Genomic DNA, 19,078 nt, shown 5'->3' on the forward strand with positions numbered 1-19,078 from the left:
AAACATTTAATTTCTTTAAATTTTTTTCCCTGCCAAAAAATGATTAGTTTTAACTGCTTTCGTTAAAACACAGGCATGCAGAAATGGGGAAAGAGGAGGTTCTTTCAGGAAAAACACTGAAAAAAAAATAAGATTTCATCTGGCCTTCCCATCATCACTTGAAGAATTGTTTGGTAGTTAGATCATCAGGAAATAAAACAGTATCCTCTGAGGACCCCTACTCATTACAAAGAGGAAAGAGACGGTTTGAAGTCTAAATTACCCCCAGAGATGTCTCCACAAAACCCCACACTTCTCCTTTCCCTCTCCCGCCTACCCCCAGCAACCAAAAAAAAAGTATAATGAATTTACAAAAGTTTACATAAGAATAACAGGATGTGTATTGAAGTCCCTGGAGCAGTGACAGCTTTAGGGACCCAGAGGGAGAAAAGTTACAAGCAGATCGACCCTGCCTCCCAATGACTTGGTTAGCACTACAGGCGGGCGCCGGCGTCCCGGCCCACCGCTCATTCCGGCCCACCGCTCATTCCCTCCGGTGGGAGCCGGGAACCACGGTCCATTCACACGGCCGGAACGTCCGCAGGAGTCGGGGCGCGTTGCTGCGCTGCGGCGGCCGCGGGTCTCGCGGTCACCGGCGCCCCCGCCGACCGCACCGCACACGCGGAGCGCCTTATAAGGCGGAGCAGTGACGTAAGGCCCATAGGCCGGGCGCGCACTGCGCCCCGCTCGCATTGTTCGGGCGACTCCTGGAGCGCGCACAGCCGGCTCGCAGCGCGGCACCACAGCGGCCCGGCCAGGCCCCCGGCCGCCCCGGCGCAGGCAGCTCAGGTAAGCCCGGGAGAACAACTCCGCTCCACCAAGGGGCACTGCTGTCAGAGAGCCAGGTAGCAAGTCTGTGGGTGGCTGTTAAAGCTGTCTCAGCATCACAAACTGCAGACAGGTTTCACAAAGCGCATCCAATGAATTCGAGGTTCAAAACCATTTCCAACTCACACAAAACTTGAAAGTAAAAGTTTTCTCCGGCGGAGAAAACAGATTAGAGATTTAATTTTAAATGTTGAGAGGTGGGAGCTGACTGTATTACATATGCTTTCCAAGTGAGCTACACATTGAATTCTGCCCATATTGAGAAATCTTTGGGGAAAGGGTGGGGGAGACTTATATTGTATGGCAGCAACCCTATCTCTTGATCCTCTTTCTCCCCCGGACTCAAACTCGCTTGTCTTACATGAGCAGAATGCGAAAATTTGTTAGTGCCAGGTTTTCCCCTCTTTTTGTAAATGTTAATATAAGTGACTAGAAAAACACGGTTAGGAATACATCTTGGAATTAAGACGAACCTAACTTAAAAAGTAAAATCTTTTTAAACTTCAAAAAATCGTATAAATGCTATTTTGTCTTAAAAGCGTATGTCAATTTGTACAAGGAAGCAACTATCATAGTTTTGAGTTCCAACTTTCTGCTTCAAGTGCAGATACTGGAAAAATGACAAACCTCACAGTTATCATTTCTAGAGTAATATTTTGGATAGTAGTATATAGTAGTATATTATGTAAAAAATGCCAATTTAAAAGGTAAAACTTATAGAATAACTGTATTAATCAGTAGCATTTTAAACCATAATTAGTTACATCTAAATCCTGAAGAGGCTATTGCTGCTAGTGAACTCTTACAGTATGGTAACTGAACACTTGGCAGAAAAATCTTCATAATATTTCACTTCATTTTTTCTAACTAAAAGTCAACAGAGGAATTAAAAATAAAAGGTTATGTCAACTTTAGAACACTGGAATAGGAGATGAAAAACTGATTCATCATTCAAACCTTATCTACTCTAAACATATATTGTAAAATAAAATGTTAACAACTGTGTGACAGAATTGTCCCTTTTAAAACAGTCTCTATGTTTTATAAGTATATACAATTCAAACTCAGAATTCACAGGCTGCCATTTATATTTACTTCAAGATATAAAAATGCCGGCATTTTAGTTGGCACTAAAATGACCATATAAGATAACTAGAGATACAGTAAAAGTTTAACAGAGGAGCAGCACACTATAACCACTGAGGTGTATGTGTGTGTCACAAATTCGTGTTTTTAATATTTAATTGTCAGAAGAAAATGTCAGATCCCAGATTTATCACTGAAACACAGCATTAAAAAAAATACTCAAAATGTGGGTTATATCTGTATATTTCTAATAATTTCTATTGGAGGGTTTTTAAAAGTATATGACGTTGGTGCCTATCATTTTTGCCTCATAGGAGTTTTTTTGTTTTTGCTAATTTTGTGTGGAGCAATGCAAGACTTTGGTTTTCACATTTTAAAAGAAAAATTGTATGTTATTTGGCCTGAGGATAAGGCTACATAAACTGCAGGTTAGTACTGAGAAGTAGGATTTTCCACAAACTATTATTTCTAACCGAGGGAAGCCTACCATAATGAGAAGCGCGGGGCCAACACCCATGTCACCGTGGAGAAGTACAGAATATGCAGTGGAAGAGTTGTTTATTTGATATAAGCAGTAATTGGAAACTGAAAAATTCCTGCGTTGGAAAAAAGATATTTTGCTCTTCTGAATCTAACAGAGGAAAAGACAAACAGAAACCATCAATTATTGTTCCAGCTATACCCAGGGTACCATCTGTACCATAAACTATAACTCAACTGTTGAAAATCATAACTTTCATCAAAACTCTTAACAGCTGTGTTTCCAGTGTCTGCCTTTTATTTTTTTAAAGCAGGCAAGCATCCATTTTTAAAAATTTTAAAATAACACTTTTTAATATTTCACACTTTTTCCCATTTATTAAAGCATGGTTCAAAGAACAATCGCATATTAAGACCTCTTTTAAAACTGAAAGCTAAGTATGATTTATCATGGATACATTATCTCACAGTGGGCTCTTTGGGTGAGCATTTCTTAGTCCTTGGGACAATCTGTATGATGGAAAAATGTTTTTGATAGAATGAATGTGAATTTCTACACTTCCAAATAAAGCACATAATAATTTTACGCTTAGTAAGTTCATTTGCCCTTTTGTGGTGTTTAACCTTAACTGTTAAGCCCCGGTATTTTTGTGCTACTTTCCTAATGCTGTGATGGAGACTATAGTAACAGCCAGTATGAAAACACAAATCAAGCCTTGACTTAACTTTCCAGTTCTCTTGCAGTTCCCATTAATTTGCCTTCTCAAAAGGCTGTAAATTTTGTTTAAGGGTTCTCTGCTGTACCTTCCCCTCCAAAAAAGTGCCTTTGGTAATAAATGCATTTTGAGATTTAAGAAAAAAAGTGAAAATGTAGGAGGAAGAATAAGATTCCAATAATTCTTCCTAGGTCATGTTCTGTCCATGTCTAGTGCTTCAGGGCAAAGTGAACATTTTACAAGGTGAATAGAAAAAAAAAAAAAATACAGCCTCTCCTATTTAAAGGAAAAAGGAAGGGGGGCAAGAAGAGAACTGTTTATAAAAGACTGGATATTGTGGATGTAAAGCAATATTGGTCTCAACCTGCTTCAGGAACTGAAATGGCCCCATCTGTTGTTCACAGAGCCTGTCATCTTTGAAAAAATCTAATACACCCTACCTTATCTGTTGGACATATTAATTTTACATGATTTTTAGGGTCCATTTAATTTGTATTTGACTATGAATTCAGCTTCAATTTAAACTGATTGTTTAGTTTCTGTAAATTATATTTAAATAAGGATTTAAAGATGGAGAGACACCGCATATGCAGCCAGCATCACAAACCTTCAAAGCAGTATTTCTGTGGTTGCTGCTGTCATCACTACAGCATTTTCTAGCCACCGATCAAGTCACGTATGCTTAAAGTGTGCTGCAATGACTTTTAGAACCTCCTCTGGCTGGCTGATCATTTTCTACTTAAAATGAGGTGGGACATTCATGTTTTGAATCACTTTGTTAGGTGCACTAATTCCTAGCAGATTATCACCAACACTTATAAGCCCTTGCACATCCCTCTTTTTAAAAAAAAAAAAAAAGAGTGAGATTCTCCTTGACCTTCATCTGCACTAACATCGTCTCTGCCTGGGAAAGCTGGGCAAAGAAAGATGGGAAGGCTCGCCAAGGAAAGTCCCTTGTTTCTTTTTCAGATATGAGAGAAACACTCCCTCTTCATGCTTGTTCTCTGAGATGCTTTAGCAGATTAAGATAGGACAGCAGCAGTTTTAAGTCTGAGCCCAAGAACGAGAACACATTAGCAGTATTCTTTTTTCCAGTCTGACCATCCTCACATTTCTATGTTCTACTGGCTCCAAAATGTGACTAATTGTTAAGTATAGATTTTTTTTTTTTTTAACAAGCTTAGGGAATGATGTGTTTGTGGGGGCAGGCGGGGGAGCAGTAGGGAGGCAAGTAGAGTAGATAGGAAAGTGTATGATTGGGACAAACAGGATGCAGACATACCTCAACTCCTTGTGTCTGTTTATGATAACTACTTATTCTAGCCTAAAGGAGTTATTATCAGCAAAAGAGAGCATATATTACATCAAAACAGCAAACATTCAACTATGAATTTGAGAAGTACCTTGATAAGGTACTTTACTATATGGAAAATGGGATACCCCAGGCCCCAGAGTCACACACACACACACAGAGTCCTGGCACAGAATATACACAGAATTTTACAGCTGGAAGGGGCAATGGAGGTCATCTGATCCAAATGCCTCCCTTTACAGAAGAAACTGATGTCCACAGTGTGACTTGACCCAGAGACACAGCTATGCAGAAGTAGGGCCAGGGCTCCCTGCATTCTTGGGCTACAGCTCACCAGTAGTTTTTCCTTAATTAATGCTAGGAAGAGAGGAGAACAGAAGCCCCAGAAAAAGCCTCCGTACTGTAGGTGTTAATTTAGATATAAAATCCATTAAAAAAAGAAAGTAGAAAGGTTCAAAGTTCTTAAGTATAAGCAATAAAAAAGCAAAGGATAAGGAAGCATTGTGAAAATCAATACAATTTAATCAGGCTACAACAGAAGGGAGGTGATAAAGGGAGGAAAGAGAAAACAAAAAATAAGTGTATTTAAAGGTCCTCCGGCTGGCAAATCCCACTCTCTACTTGGAAGGTGAGAGGTGCCTTGGAAAGACTATGTACTCTGTGGTCAAAGACATTTAGGTCTGAACCACTAACTTGACAAATCACCTTCTATTACTATCTTACAGCTAAGCATTTTGCATTCCTCAGATGTCCCCAGTTAGCAGGATCCCTTTCAAAATTCAAAGTGACTCAGTGCCTTCAAAACAACCTCCCCAAAAACTGCAGAGGAAGTCACCTATAAAGGCTATAAGCTCCTGGTGATACCTACCCTGCTTTATTTTCCTTCAAACTGTGCACTGTGATGTGACATTAAATTACTCATTAATGATTTATTTGCTTATTTTCTGTCTCTTGGACTATAAACTCATTCAGGGTCAGTTTTACAACCAGCTTTACCTCCAGTGCCTAGGAAGGTACCCAGGTACAATTAGTAGGTGTGTTGCTGGGACAAAAAAGGTGTTGGATAAATATACAAACATATTACAACCTAGAAGCTGCTTATTTGATATCAAAAAAAAAAAAAAAAAAGTGTTTCTGCAAACAATGGGCTGTGGAGGGCCCCTTCTTCTAGATTTTGTTTAGGAGCCGAAAACAAATCTCAGCCACTACTTAAAGCAACCATATGGAAGTGACTTACAGAAATCAGTTAGGCTCAGGTTAAGTCAAGGCAGTGACTTAACTAGAAACCAAGTTAGGCTCAGGTTAAGTCAGAAAAACCAGAAACCAAGTTAGGCTCAGATTAAGTCAAGGCAGTGAAATCTGCTCTGTACGGCAGTATGTGTTATATAGGTAGACTAAGTCAGATGCTTTTCTGCCCACCTTCATCTACCGCAGTTTAGCTCCCTCCCCAATAAGATAAGACTTTGTATACATGGTGAAGGAGTACCAGGTGAGTCACCCTGGGGCATGGAATGGCCTTCAAGCAAAATATGGAAGAACACAGTGCAGTGGTTAATGAAGGGTGGACTCTTCTGAATTTCTCTAATCTCTGTGCTTCAGGTGAAGATGCATTTATGGGGCACAAATGGCTTATCTTTGCCATGCAGCAGACTGCCTTTCCCAAGCATGTACCTAATTCCAAAGTTTCTGTGGGTAACCCAGTGTATCTCCCAGATTTTACAGAAGAGTGATTTTTCTTTAATTTCAAAGTTAGATTACTCCAGTGTCAACCTGTGAAGCTAGCCTAGGGCTTGTAATTCTCCTCAGCAGTAGCGAACATTTACTGAGCTAAGCACAAGGCATGACAACAGGCCCAGCAACTAAGTTCACCACACACCATACCGTGTCACTAACCCAGCTATAGCTACTAGCATGGACTGGTACCACATTAATGACAAGGACTAAGATCACTAGCAGCTCTTGGACAACAACTTCAATTATGGTCCCATCCCTGCTCTTTTTTAACGGACTGGTAATGCAATGCGGGTAAGAGAGATCAGCTACACATAAAAACTAAGTAAAGATAAACAGTGTGGGAGAGTGCTTATAAAAAACTTCAACAGAATATAGTCAATGGCCAACCTTGCTGAATAGTGACACTGAACTGACATGGATGAATGTTGGTGTCTCAATGGTGAGACTAAAAGAGTAAGAATAATGGGTCGATAAATCAGAGTTCTGCTCTTCTTAGCTCTGCCATCCATTTAATGGGTGAGACTCCTGTTCCCTTGGTTTCTACAAACTACAAAAAAGGGAACAATGTCATCCACCCCCAGTATTTATCAGTTCCCAATAAAGACTGAATAATGAGCAATAACCCCCATGGGAACCCTGATCAAGTAGAGAAGAGACAATATAAAAATACAAGCTACTGATTATATCACTACAGAGACAAATTAGCTGAAGAAAATGAGGGTAATTTGAGGAAAAGAGTCCACATGTAAATGGAGAAAAGATGAACATGGCTGTAGCACTTGGGCTTGTGAGAGCTCCAAATCACTGTATCTAGAGCAGCCTCAATGATAAGGTCAGTCCTCTAAGATGGGCTCCCCTGACAGAAGCAAATCTGCCAGATTTATTGTGTCTCATGGCCCACCAGTCCTGGAACAAAAGTTTAAAGGTGAAATAAGTTTTTCTCTTTCCTTTTAAAATTCATTTTTATGTGAATCAAAACAAAAACAAATCTCTGAGCAGAGATCATAAGTGGAATGTAAAACATCACATTTGGGCTGGCAAGACTTAAGTGTCTGCCTGTTAAATTTGAAGAAAAGGAAGGAGTTGCTTGGTCTAGGAGCCTAGGGAGAGTTGCTGGTTTCTTGCTGAAGACAAACACCCATGCAGTGAGATACTGTGGAAGTCCCTTAGTCTTAACTTGTTAGTCTGTTAATTGGGCATGGCAGAAGAAGTGAATTATTCTGTGGAATTTTGTGAAAATGAATCCACTCCTGCTAAAAGGAAGATTATCTACTTTTCAAACACTCATGTTATTAAAATAAATACATTATGTTTGAAGTTGCATATTATTCTTGAGGCTTTCAAATAAAAGTGACAGTAACTTTGTCAAGTAATTTGGGGCTCCCCCAAATTCTGCCCCATAAGATTATTTTTACAGTTCAATAAAATTCATTAGGCTGAACACAGATGCAAAGAATCACAGGCAGAGTTAAGATTCTCTGGCCAATTTCCCCCATCTGGACTTTAATTAAATTTGTCTCCAAGTGAATTCTTCACTTCACCAAATGGTTCTCCTTCCAGAAGTGACAAGAACAAGAGGAACAAAACTCTACTTGTCCATCTTCCATTCTAATAACAAGTAATTCTGAGAACTTTAGGTACTACTCAGCCTAAGGGATGGTTCTACTCCCCTAGGAAGTGGTTCTTTTTACCTCTCATTCATTTGGTTAAGTATGTAGAGTTCAAACCCATATGAGGGATACAGAGATATCATTCCTTTAAGGAGTTTACAGTTGGCTTAACGGCAAAAGTAATGTACTAAAACAAATTAGAAAGCAGTACAAAATAACATAGACTATTTAGGTAATAAAGCTGTAAGGGCTGTGGGGACTTAGAAAAGGAAAATCAGCCAGGGTTAGACAAGTTCAGAAACACTCATGGAAAAGATGGGAACTGAAGTGTAAATGGAGATGACTGAATGCAGCATTTCAAAAAAGATGGCAGACTTATTCTTCAGAAGTCTACTATGAAAGGACAACCTGAGGCTAAAAGAGAAATAAGGTTTGTGCCAAGATCAGAATACCCAGCCCATTATTTAGCCTTCAGAACAACCTGGACTTACACAGAAAGGAAGGCAGCTTAAGGTAACATCAATTTAACCTGAAGTTTAAATGTGATGAAGCAGTTGGTACAGTGCCAGACCCATAGCAGATACTGTTACTCTTCTAGTTATGCCAGTCTATCCTTAGGGATGATGCTCCTTCATCATCTGGTGCCGCCAGACTGACATACAGGGACTGTCTCAGGCCAAAGAGGAGGTGCTTTGTAGGATGCAGTCATGAAGAATTCCTGTTCTCAGACACCCAGCTGTGAAGTGGAGTAAAGGATTAACCTTGTTGAAGATCTGTCTCTAGAGTGCCTAACCTTAGCCACTCTTTACAGAGAGGTTACCCTTTACCTTGATTTCCCTGCTTACAAGGCAGTCCCCCCTATCAGAAACCCACAAGAACTTTCCTAAAAATGTCTTACTCATCTGAAGTAAGAAACAACTTCCTGAACAGGTAAAGGACCAAAGAGAGCTGGTGACTACAAAAGGCTTAAAAGCTAGTTTGGAATCTCCCTGTTTTACCATGCACCCACAAAAAACAAATCTGTAAGACAAATCTTACAATTTGGGCTAAATGGCTTATATCAGATCCTAGCCACAAACAATAGAGTCCCTTTTGAAATTAACAATGTAAATACTTTTTGTCCAGGTGTTAATTTTTCAGTTTAATTGTCCTTTCAGTTTAGTATAACATTTTAAGTACTTATTTGCTTTTACAGCATACTTACAACTTGTGAACTACAACCGATGCAAATAAACTTGAATCCCATGGAATTCCAATTACAGTTTTCCATTCTTTTGAACCATTGAGACTTGATGAGCCATAAAATCTCTTGACATGTGAATCTGTATACGGTGTTATATAGGAAAGAAGGGAGGAAAGGACTTTAAAAGTTGTTGGGAGTATTTATTTTGTGGAACTGAGATTTGAAGATTGCCAAAGGCTTTGTAGACCTTAGAGTCAAAATTGCACTGCTCTCCCCATGTTGCAGCTAAGGTGACAAGCAGATGAGGCACGGTCAGATAGTTAAGTCACTAGCAGATTTTGGTCCAAGATTTCCTGGCCATCAGATATGTGGCTTTTCAAATGTTTAACACACCTGAGGTTCTGCTTTCTTTGTTTGTAGCTGTGAATTAGTAAACTTTAAAAAGTGATGAATAGTGAAGCCAGAGATTTTTTCAAAAACCCTTTTTTTTTTTTCAGCTACTCAAACCTGAGATAGTTTGCCTTCTCTTAAAATTCAAATCACAAGGTAAGATATGGTCAGGGCAATCATGGATGGTATTCAAATAGCACACACATGAGGTATACTATAGTCATTTCTTTAACTGCCACAAACAACATTTCTCACATAAACTAAATGTAGGAAACTCCTGCTTAGGGACAGCATAAGCAGCAGACCCAGGGCCAAGAGAAGTGGGGTATAAAGTCATTGCTCTCACCTCTAGCAGATATGCTGTTGACCACTGTCATTATTTTGATGGAATTACTCCTTGCTATGCAAGCTTAATATCCTCTAAAACACGTTCATCTTAAAAGAACCCAACTTACAGGAAAGGAAGTACGATCAGACTGTTTATGCATTCTGTCTTCTCAGTATTCAGAACTTGCTGAAAAGGAAAACATAACCCAAATGCTCTGGACTTACAGTCAAGGGAAAATTAAACAAGGCTCACATAACCAAAATAATTTTAATTTGTACAAAGCATGCAAGAGGACAAGCAAAACAGAGACCACAAGAAAAATGGTCATTCATGTTCCAGCAGATTACAGAATAAAAACTTTTCCACCTGTCTGTAATTAGAGATTGCATAGGGCCCAAACTCCAGCTTTAAAAATACCATGGACGAGATTTAAACCAATCATCCGCAGGAACTAGGAAGAGTAGGTAAAGGTAGAAGTAGGATGCTCACTGTGGCTCATGATCTAATTGTTTGCTCAGCAGGAAGCCAAGCCACACATTAACCCTCATCCTCTAACTGCCTGAACCTCTAAGTACTCTTAAATGTATTAAATTTCCCTATTTTCCTTGTTCCTTGTTTACTGACTTATGACAGCAAAACTGGAGGACCCAAAAAAGTCCTCTAGGGATCAAAATGTTTCACATCTTATACTCTTCAGACTGCTATCTATCCTGTTTCTATGGCAAACTGTGACTTCAGTAGTCACAGTAAAACACAGGCATCTGTTGTTGTGGTTTCTAAATTTCTGAAGTTTGAATTTCCCACTAACAAGTTAGGAAACGTTTGGTTTCCCAAGCATACCACTTTAGCCACTGCCTCTGTGTAGGCAGCCAGAGTACAAGGAGGTGAAAACCAGTGAACTTATCCATTCTGGCACATGACTGGTCCCTCTTTTGGCTTTTTATTAAATATGGTGAACTCAACAACAATTAAGGTAAGAAAGCCACGTAAAAAAGGAAAGCCCTTTTTAAAAAAACAACAACAAAACAGAAGCTTAAAAAAGTTTTAACTTTTTGTTCAGAATAAGTTCTCAAAAAGGATACACGCTTTGTAATCTACTTTTTAAAAAGGAGAGAATAAAGGAAAGAAAAGCAGCCCACTGAAGAGTAAGGATTAAGAGAAGGAATCATACTAAATCCTCCAAAATACCCATATGCAATATCTGAATGAAAATAACCTGTGACCTGGGAAGAGAAAAAAGGGACTAATGGAGGTTAAAAACAAAATTTAACAGCTACATTGGAATGATTTTCTAAAGAATCATTCCTGGATTCTTTAATCTGCTAAAATACAAAAGGATCATTGAAATATAAATGGATTGTGAGCAATAAAAAAATATATTCTTAATAAAATACATACACACATATTTCTAAGGAGATATATATATACAGTATTATGCCCTTGAAGTCTGTCTGAGAAATGGCTGCCTGTTAAAAATATTTTCCAAGAACTTTAGGTTCCTTGAAATGTTCTATAGAAATAGTATTTATGACAAACCCACCTCCTCTGGGGAACATGAGATGTTATTACTGGCAAAGTCACAAATTTTTAAACCATCCAAAAATAATTATGAATTTATGCCAAATGACGAAACTAAGGACTAAGAGAATATTTGCTAATGTCTCAAGATCAAGGCTCAAAGTAGCCATAAACCTACAGGAAATACTGTGACACAATACTGGATTGCTAGTGGTGGTGATTTGGGATCTTTGACAGGCAGAATATTACAACACACAAATTTCACTGGAGAGGATGGCTCATGAGATATAATGTATGAGATAGGAAGTGTGAATGTACATGTAATGGGGTGAGAAACAGGATTTGGAGTAAAATCTACACTGGCATTCTGGCTGTGCCAATTACTACCAGGACCTGTGGCAAATTAACTTTTTTGAGCCTCAGTTCTTATTTGTAAAATAAGAAGACAGTAATACCTGCCTCCTATGACTGTTTCCAGGACTAACATGGTATATGGCATATAAAAATTGTTCAACCAGCTGTTATTCGTAGACTATAGAGAGGAGGGCCTACTATATGTCTATTGCTTAGTTATACCCATACTTTCAAATATGGTACCTATTTCAAAAATAGAAGAAGTATTTTTTCAAATATTTATTGAACCCCAATTAAGTACCAGGTACTGCTCCCTACCAGAAATATAGTATTGAATAAAACAGACCAATGATTGACTAATCATTGAATAAGATGCGTGTGTGCACACATACACACACCGCTACCTGCATGAAGTTTATATTCTAGTAGGAGAGACAGTTAGTAATCAATAAATACATAAAATATAGTATGCCAGATGGTACTAATGAGGTGAGGGGAGTCCAGTGCTCCTGGGGAGACAGCGAGCACAAAAGCACACCATGCTGCGTTCTGTTTGAGGAACAGCAAGGAAGCTGGTGAGTGGGCAGAGAAGCAGAGTGAGCAAAGAGGAGAATAGTGGAAGGGGTCAGGGAGTCAAGTGGGTGGAGCAGAAAGCATGGGAATGAACAAATGAACACCAAAAACATGGTATGGGATAAGAGGAAACTCTTCTGAGGTCAACATTGTTTTGTCTGGGGTTTCTAGCATATAACCTTGTGGTTAGGTAGAAAGAACACAGACTTTGCAGCCAGTGAATTTTTATTCTGGTCTGTTACCTGTACTGTTTGGAAAATTATTTAACCTCTATAAATTTTAGTTGTTTGGTTTCTCCTCCATGTGCAAAATGAGAATAGTAATACTTACCTTATAAAGTTGCTATAAGTATTAAGTGAGATCTAGTGGCACAGAGTAGCCCTTCAATATGCTTACTTCCTTCTCTTTATAAGCCAAGTCTCACACTGGGAATTGGAGTCTACACTCTAGTTCCAGTTCCGGGGCCACCATAATGATGGCCTTGCTTGGTATTTAATCTGCCTGGGCCTCAGTTTTTCAACTAAGAAAATAAATGCAGGTGCTATACACAGACATTATAAAGATAGAAAATAATCTTACTGTTACAATCTATCTTAATAATTTCAAAACAGCAAAAGTATATGTCTCCCATACCTCCTACATATTAATTCCATTAAACATAGATCCTACAAAGTTTAATTTCTTTAGCATGAAGTTGTAAATATGTATTTAGCAATCACGTTTATTTTTATTCCCTTTTCCTGCCCCTGCTTAAGAACACTGATCTAATGGAAAGATCTCCAACAAATGTTTGGCTGCAAAAAACAAGATGCTGAGGAACAGTGTTTGTAAGCTACTTTTGTGTAAAAAGGGGAGAGCATAAGAATCTTTATTTATATTTGCTTATTTACTCATAAACTCTACAAGTACATAAGAGAAACTAATATCAGTGGTTACAGTTGGGGAGATAAATGATGTGGTAAGAGGAAGACTGTTCCTAGTATATCTTTTAATACACACATTTTGAAATATGTATCAAATATTTAGGAATACTAATTTAATCTAAAAATCCACAATTGAAATTTAAAGAGTTAAAAGTACACAAAATAAACTGCAAAATTAATTATCCAACAATATGAAAACCCCAAATGACCTATTTCTCAGACAACTAGGGTATCTTTCAATCTGTTGCTTTGTATTTTCTTCTGAAGAGCTCAAAAAAGCATTATAAAATATCCTTCATAGTCTTCCTGACATTTTTGGCTATGGAAACCAAGCTCAGGAATAGTATATACAGTGTACTAACCCAGTCAACCCAGCCTGACTTTGAGTCCCCAAGTACAGGAGTCCCCAACCCTAGGGCCAAAGACCAGTATACCAGTCTGAGGCCTATTATTGGGTCACATAGCAGGAGGTGAGCAGCAGGATGAGGCAGCATTACTGCCTGAACTTTGCCTCCTGTCAGATCAGCAGCAGCATTAGGTTCTCATAGGAGTGTGAACCCTATTGTTAACTGCACAGGTGAGGAATCTAGGTTGCATGCTCCGTATGAGAATCTAATGCCTGATGATCTAAAGTGGGACAATTTCATCCCCAAACCATCCACCACCACCCTCCCCCAAGTCCATGGAAAAACTGTGTTTGACAAAACTGGTCCCTGGTGCCAAAAAGGTTGAGGGACTGCTGCCCAAGTAGACCATGTCTGTGAGTATCTAAATCCAGCAGACAAAGTACATATTCACATCCAAAAAATGAAGAGCAGGAGTAAGATGAGCAGAGCATCAGTGAGGCTTTGGGAAGGTCAACTATTAGCATCCATTTTGATATGCTGGCATTTCATTGGATATTGAACATTCACAGCATCGTTCTCTTCCAGGAAGGGAGAAGAGCTGTGGAGTAGATCTATGAGCAAAAGAGAAATGGAAGACAGTGGCTGATCCCAAATACATTTGAGTAGCAGATAATTAAGAGTTATACAGGCCAGAGACAATGAATACAAAGAATCTTAAGTCTACCCAAAAATTATCCCCTGAAATAGTGACTTCTCAAACAGACTCAATTTCTTCACAATATCTGGAGACATTCAGTAGTTGTCACAACTGAGTTGGAGATACTATGTTACTCCTGGCATTTGGTAGGTAGAGACCAGGGATGCTGCTAAACATCCTACAGTGCACAGGACAGCCCCCACAACAAAGAATTAACCAAAATGTCAACAATGCTAAGGCTGAAAAACCCTGACTTAAAATGACAATCATTATGACTAACCATGTGCATAGCTGAAAAGATCCACGAAAAGCCTTAAAATAGATCGCAATAAACATTATGTAGTCATATCTTTCATTCCAATGTGATTTGTGCTATTTTCCCCCAGCTGACCCCTACTTTAGGCCAGCACATTGTGACCGATGTGCTCATCTGTGTTGTCTCACTGTCCTACTTTTTTTTCCAATATGGCAAGCAAGTAGCACTTTTATTTTAAAAAAGTTTTATTTGATTTTTTAAATGAAAATTAGAACTATATTTAGGGCCTTCAACATGATGTTTTTATATATCTAGACATCATGGAATGGCTAAATCAAGCTAATTAACGTATTTGTTACCTTACATACTTATCATTTTTTTGTGGTGAGAACATCTAAAACCTACTCTTTTAGTACTCACCATCCTACTCCTAATGAGAACTGACATGTATTGTGCCAGGCAGTATGATAAGGACTTTTTGTATGGATTGTTTTTTATTAATCCTCAGAACAACCCTATTGTGAGGGAGGCTCTAATATTATCCCCATTCTACAGATGAAGAAAATGAGACTTGTAGGGAGGTTAAATTGCTTGCTCAAGTCACACTAGATAGAAGTTGGAAAGCCAGGATTCAACTGCAAAAACTGAACTCCAGAGTCTGAATTTCTTGCTCTGTACTGCCCTGCCCTGCCTCTCATAGTTTTCTACTGTCTCACTCCTATTGGTGCTTCAGTGCTGGAGAGTGTACATGCTGTCAGTCATTCCACCTGCCCTCTGCCACCTGTACTGTTTACTGCAATCTCTTGCTGGGGTAATAGGGAACAGGCAGTAGGGAAGACATCAGTCCTGCCTTAAAGAAGGCTACCTTGGGCAAACAGACGAGATACAGAAGAATGTAGATCACAGAGTACAAAATCAACTGCAGAGAGAGGGAAGAAGGAAAGGAGACAATGAGACATAATGAAAGTGTTAGGAACCTGAGGACAAGCCCAGGAGCACCATCACCACGTTACATGTAAAGGCAGCTCTGCATGCCATGAACCAGGAGGCACTTTCAGGAATATACATACATCTGTGATAATACAAGGCATCACATGCTGAGTGGCTTTTTGAATACTTCTCCCTAGAGGGACAGGGCAGCCAGGGGAAGGCATCATGGCTGTAGAAGGCCCAGGTAGGCTTTGGAGGATTAAGGGACATCTACCTGAAACTGTTAGTCTGACAAAGACCTAAAGTCTTAGTCTGTTGGAAGACAGGCATTTTTTTTTGGGAGGGTGGGGGGTGTATTAGCAATCAAAATGGAAAGTATGCAAAACAAGAAACTTTGATTTAAGGAAGCTTTTCTAAATACGCAAGAACCGCAATTCAGAGTGGTGGTGGGAGCGGGCGGAGGGGGGGAACAAAAAGAAAAGTGAGAAAAATGAGTGGGCTTTCTATTTAGCACAGCAGTGTATTCACAGTAATTAACTTTTTAAAAGTTCCTTCTTGATAGATATCATCTGAGTAAATGGCATAAAGAAAAATTCATTTGAGTAGGTATTTTTAATAAGAAAAATTAAAAGAGTGATAGGAGAGGCACAATATTCATGGTATTAAATGAACATCCATTGTCCAAAGGCTCTTACTAGAAAGCTCCCTAACGATATAGTATTGCAGAAGTCAAAACACATTATTTAGGTGATAATTACCCTGGTACAGATTTACATGTGCTGTACTTGTTGTCACTCCCCTGTCAGTTCAATTTCTTCTTCCAGGCCTAGCCTGAGCACCTTTTCAAGTCTCTACCTGGCCCTTTCACAGGGGCATGGACAGTGTCTTTTCTAGCCCAGATTCATGGGCACCTCCTTTGTTCTCAAGATGAAAATATTCTCCTTTTAGCTGCCTAACTACCCAAGCTCTGTGCCTGTGGACTCCCAGACTGGCCTTTTATTGGTTCTGGAACCTCACCTTTCGGAGACCCTTTTTCTCAGTTACTTTGCTCCTTTTTCTGCTCTTAAAAGAGTGAGACTTGCCCCAATTCCAGTCCTTGGGCTCAATTTGAGGATTTCAGTAACTCTTTTTTTAGAATCCTGCTTCTCTGCTAAAAGCTCCCAAGCTCCTTATAAGTAATGGGTCATTTGACTATTTGCATCTTATTTCACTTCTCCTGACCTCTGGGGAGCCTAGTAAGATTAATAGTTCAGGTGATGAAGAGTCCTGACTAACAGTGTCCCATTTTTACCATATATTCCTCTGACACCAAGCTAAAGCTTCCTCTGTAACTTCATGCCCTAATTCTTCTTTCACAATGAAGGAAAATAGTATTAACCCAAATTGCTGGGTCTGGACCCATTTATAGTGTCTCTAAAGGATCTCAATGATGATGACAGGATCTTCAGTAACAAGGATATAAAGCAGACACAGATGTACACTCATTCAACTAGCAGATGCCAAAAAAAGTGTTACTGTTCTACTGATCTTGCTGACCAAGTCAAATGAATTGTACATTACATTATGGCTATGGTATGCTGTAGCTGTAATTTTTAGAAAACCTTTGACTTGTGAGAGAAATAAAAGGAAGCAGCATACACAGAATAAAAAAGACCGGTCATAGCTATTTTTATGAGTGCTCCTAAAATTTAGACTAAACAGTGAAAAGTCCCATTGAAAAAGCAGGGAGGAAAGCAAGGAAACATAAATTATAGGCCTAATTACCAAAATCTATCTCAAATAAAGAAGCTTTCTAATAAATTCCATGTAATTACTCTACAAACTGCTAGAAATCCATGGTTATTTGACCATGAACACAGCTGCTATCAATGCAACACAATTAAAATTATGTATTAGACAAGAATTGCTAAAAGACAAAATGGGATATAATCATAACCAGGCTATCAAAGTCTAGCTGTGAGAGCAGATATAAAAATAAATAAAGGAGTGTGATGTATGCAGTTTTCTGTTTAGTAATCAACATATAAATCAGGAAGAAAAAGTAATGTATTCAACTAGCTCTGGAATAATGAGAACAAATACAGGAATTTAAGCCCATCAAAATGAAGTTACATACTTAGGACTAGGGTGACTGTTACACTGTTTCAAACATCTTAAGACCAAACCAGCTTTGGTTGGTACTGGGAGAATACTGTAAGTTATGATCAGGTTGATCTGTGCAAGAATACAGGCAAGTTTGGGGGAAAAAAGAACTGACAACAAGTACGGTGCCTAGAACATAGTAGCTGTCACTGTATTTGTCTCATCAAGGTCTGAAATGAATTAAATGTCAGCTGACCTGCATAGCACTATGGATGGAACCATTTATAAAAACCAGGCAACTTAGTGGTTTCCATACCCTTATTTCAAATTGGGGTTTCAAACAAAATACAATGTCTTATGAAAACGGTTTTGTCATTTAGGACTTTTCTATGGACTGAGAGACAGAAAATTTGAAGGCAGAGAATCTCCCATCTATGTTTGATGGTTAGCAAATGACTGGCTTTATTAATGATGGAAACATCAAAGCAGTGACTAAGCCAGTGAATTTGGGGGCTTCATCAGGATGAAGCAAAAGGCTGACCAGCCTGAAGAAGCACATGGTGACAGCCCAAACCAAATTTGCCACTGATGTTACAACTGTCTATCCTCTGGAGTAATGGTTCTTAAAGTGTGGCCCCCTATGAGAGTGAAAAAGATATCTTCACAATAACACAACCTTTTTCTGTCTCATTCTCTCAGAAGTGTATATGGAGTTTTCCAGAGGCTCCATGATGTATGATGATATTTCTCTGACAGCTAATGGAATGTGTGAAACAGATCTGAGCCAGACATTAGTTGCAAAAAATGTAAAACAATGCAACTCTTCTCACTAAATAATTTTGTTTGTAAAAGTATTTTTTCATAAAAATATGTTATTTAAATTAACAGATGATGGATTTATTATTTATTATTTTTAACAAATGATTTTTTTTTAAATTTTATTTTTGAGACAGAGTCTCGCTCTGTCGCCCAGGCTGGAGTGCAATGATGTGATCTCAGCTCACTGCAACCTCTGCCTCCTGGGTTCAAGCGATTCTCCTGCCTCAGCCTCCCAAGTAGCTAGGACTACAGGCATGTGCCACCATGCCTAGCTAATTTTTTGTATTTTTAGTAGAGACGGGATTTCACCATGTTAGTAGCCAGGATGGTCTTGATCTCCTGACCTTGTGATCCACCTTCCTCGGCCTCCCAAAGTGCTGGGACTACAAGCGTGAGCACAAATGAGTATTTTTAAAATCTTAGTTCAAATTTCTAATACAGTAAAGAGACAGATAAAGCCCATACACTCAAAAGCTCTTTAGGGTCCTCAAAATTTTTTGAGTGTAAAGAGGTCATGAGACCTAAAAGGTTGAGAACTATTGCTCTGAAGCCTTTACTGAATTGTGCTGGAACTGTCTCCTCATTCTTTCCTAATAGCCTATAAACACTTTGAAAACAGGATCTTGTATCCCCTGTTCATCTCAGGATAGCCTTAGTATTAATGATAGTCTTTGTTGTTTGTAAATTAAATGGACAAAAGTCTTGCCATATTCATAACATCAAAAACATTAAATTCAAGATTTACATAGTGAATACAGTGAAAAATTGGTTTCCTTAAAGTGATAGATGAGAAGCTAAGCTGACTCTGAAGTTATTCTCTATTTACAGGCTGATTTCTGGAACTAATAGAAACAATACAGTACCATTAATGGC

General features: G+C 38.8%; 2 protein-coding genes across 13 annotated transcripts in view; one reads left to right on the forward strand and one right to left on the reverse strand.

The window, feature by feature from the left end:
• The window catches only part of CMSS1 (cms1 ribosomal small subunit homolog), a 371,982-nt gene that overhangs the window by 312,613 nt on the left and 40,291 nt on the right, over window positions 1-19,078 (reverse strand). The gene's annotated exons all lie outside the window — the stretch shown is intronic.
• Window positions 1-19,078, forward strand: part of FILIP1L (filamin A interacting protein 1 like) — a 296,973-nt gene that overhangs the window by 248,004 nt on the left and 29,891 nt on the right. Inside the window, exon 1 of one of the 5 annotated variants that reach the window (XM_005548316.5) lies at window positions 729-828. The exons of the other annotated variants lie outside the window; for them this stretch is intronic. The gene's annotated coding sequence lies outside the window, so the exon portion shown is untranslated. Of the gene's footprint in view, window positions 1-728; window positions 829-19,078 lie in introns of those variants that run through there. 5 annotated transcript variants of the gene reach the window in all.

This window comes from Macaca fascicularis, chromosome 2 (genome assembly GCF_037993035.2).
Source record: "Macaca fascicularis isolate 582-1 chromosome 2, T2T-MFA8v1.1".
NCBI lineage: Eukaryota > Metazoa > Chordata > Mammalia > Primates > Cercopithecidae > Macaca > Macaca fascicularis.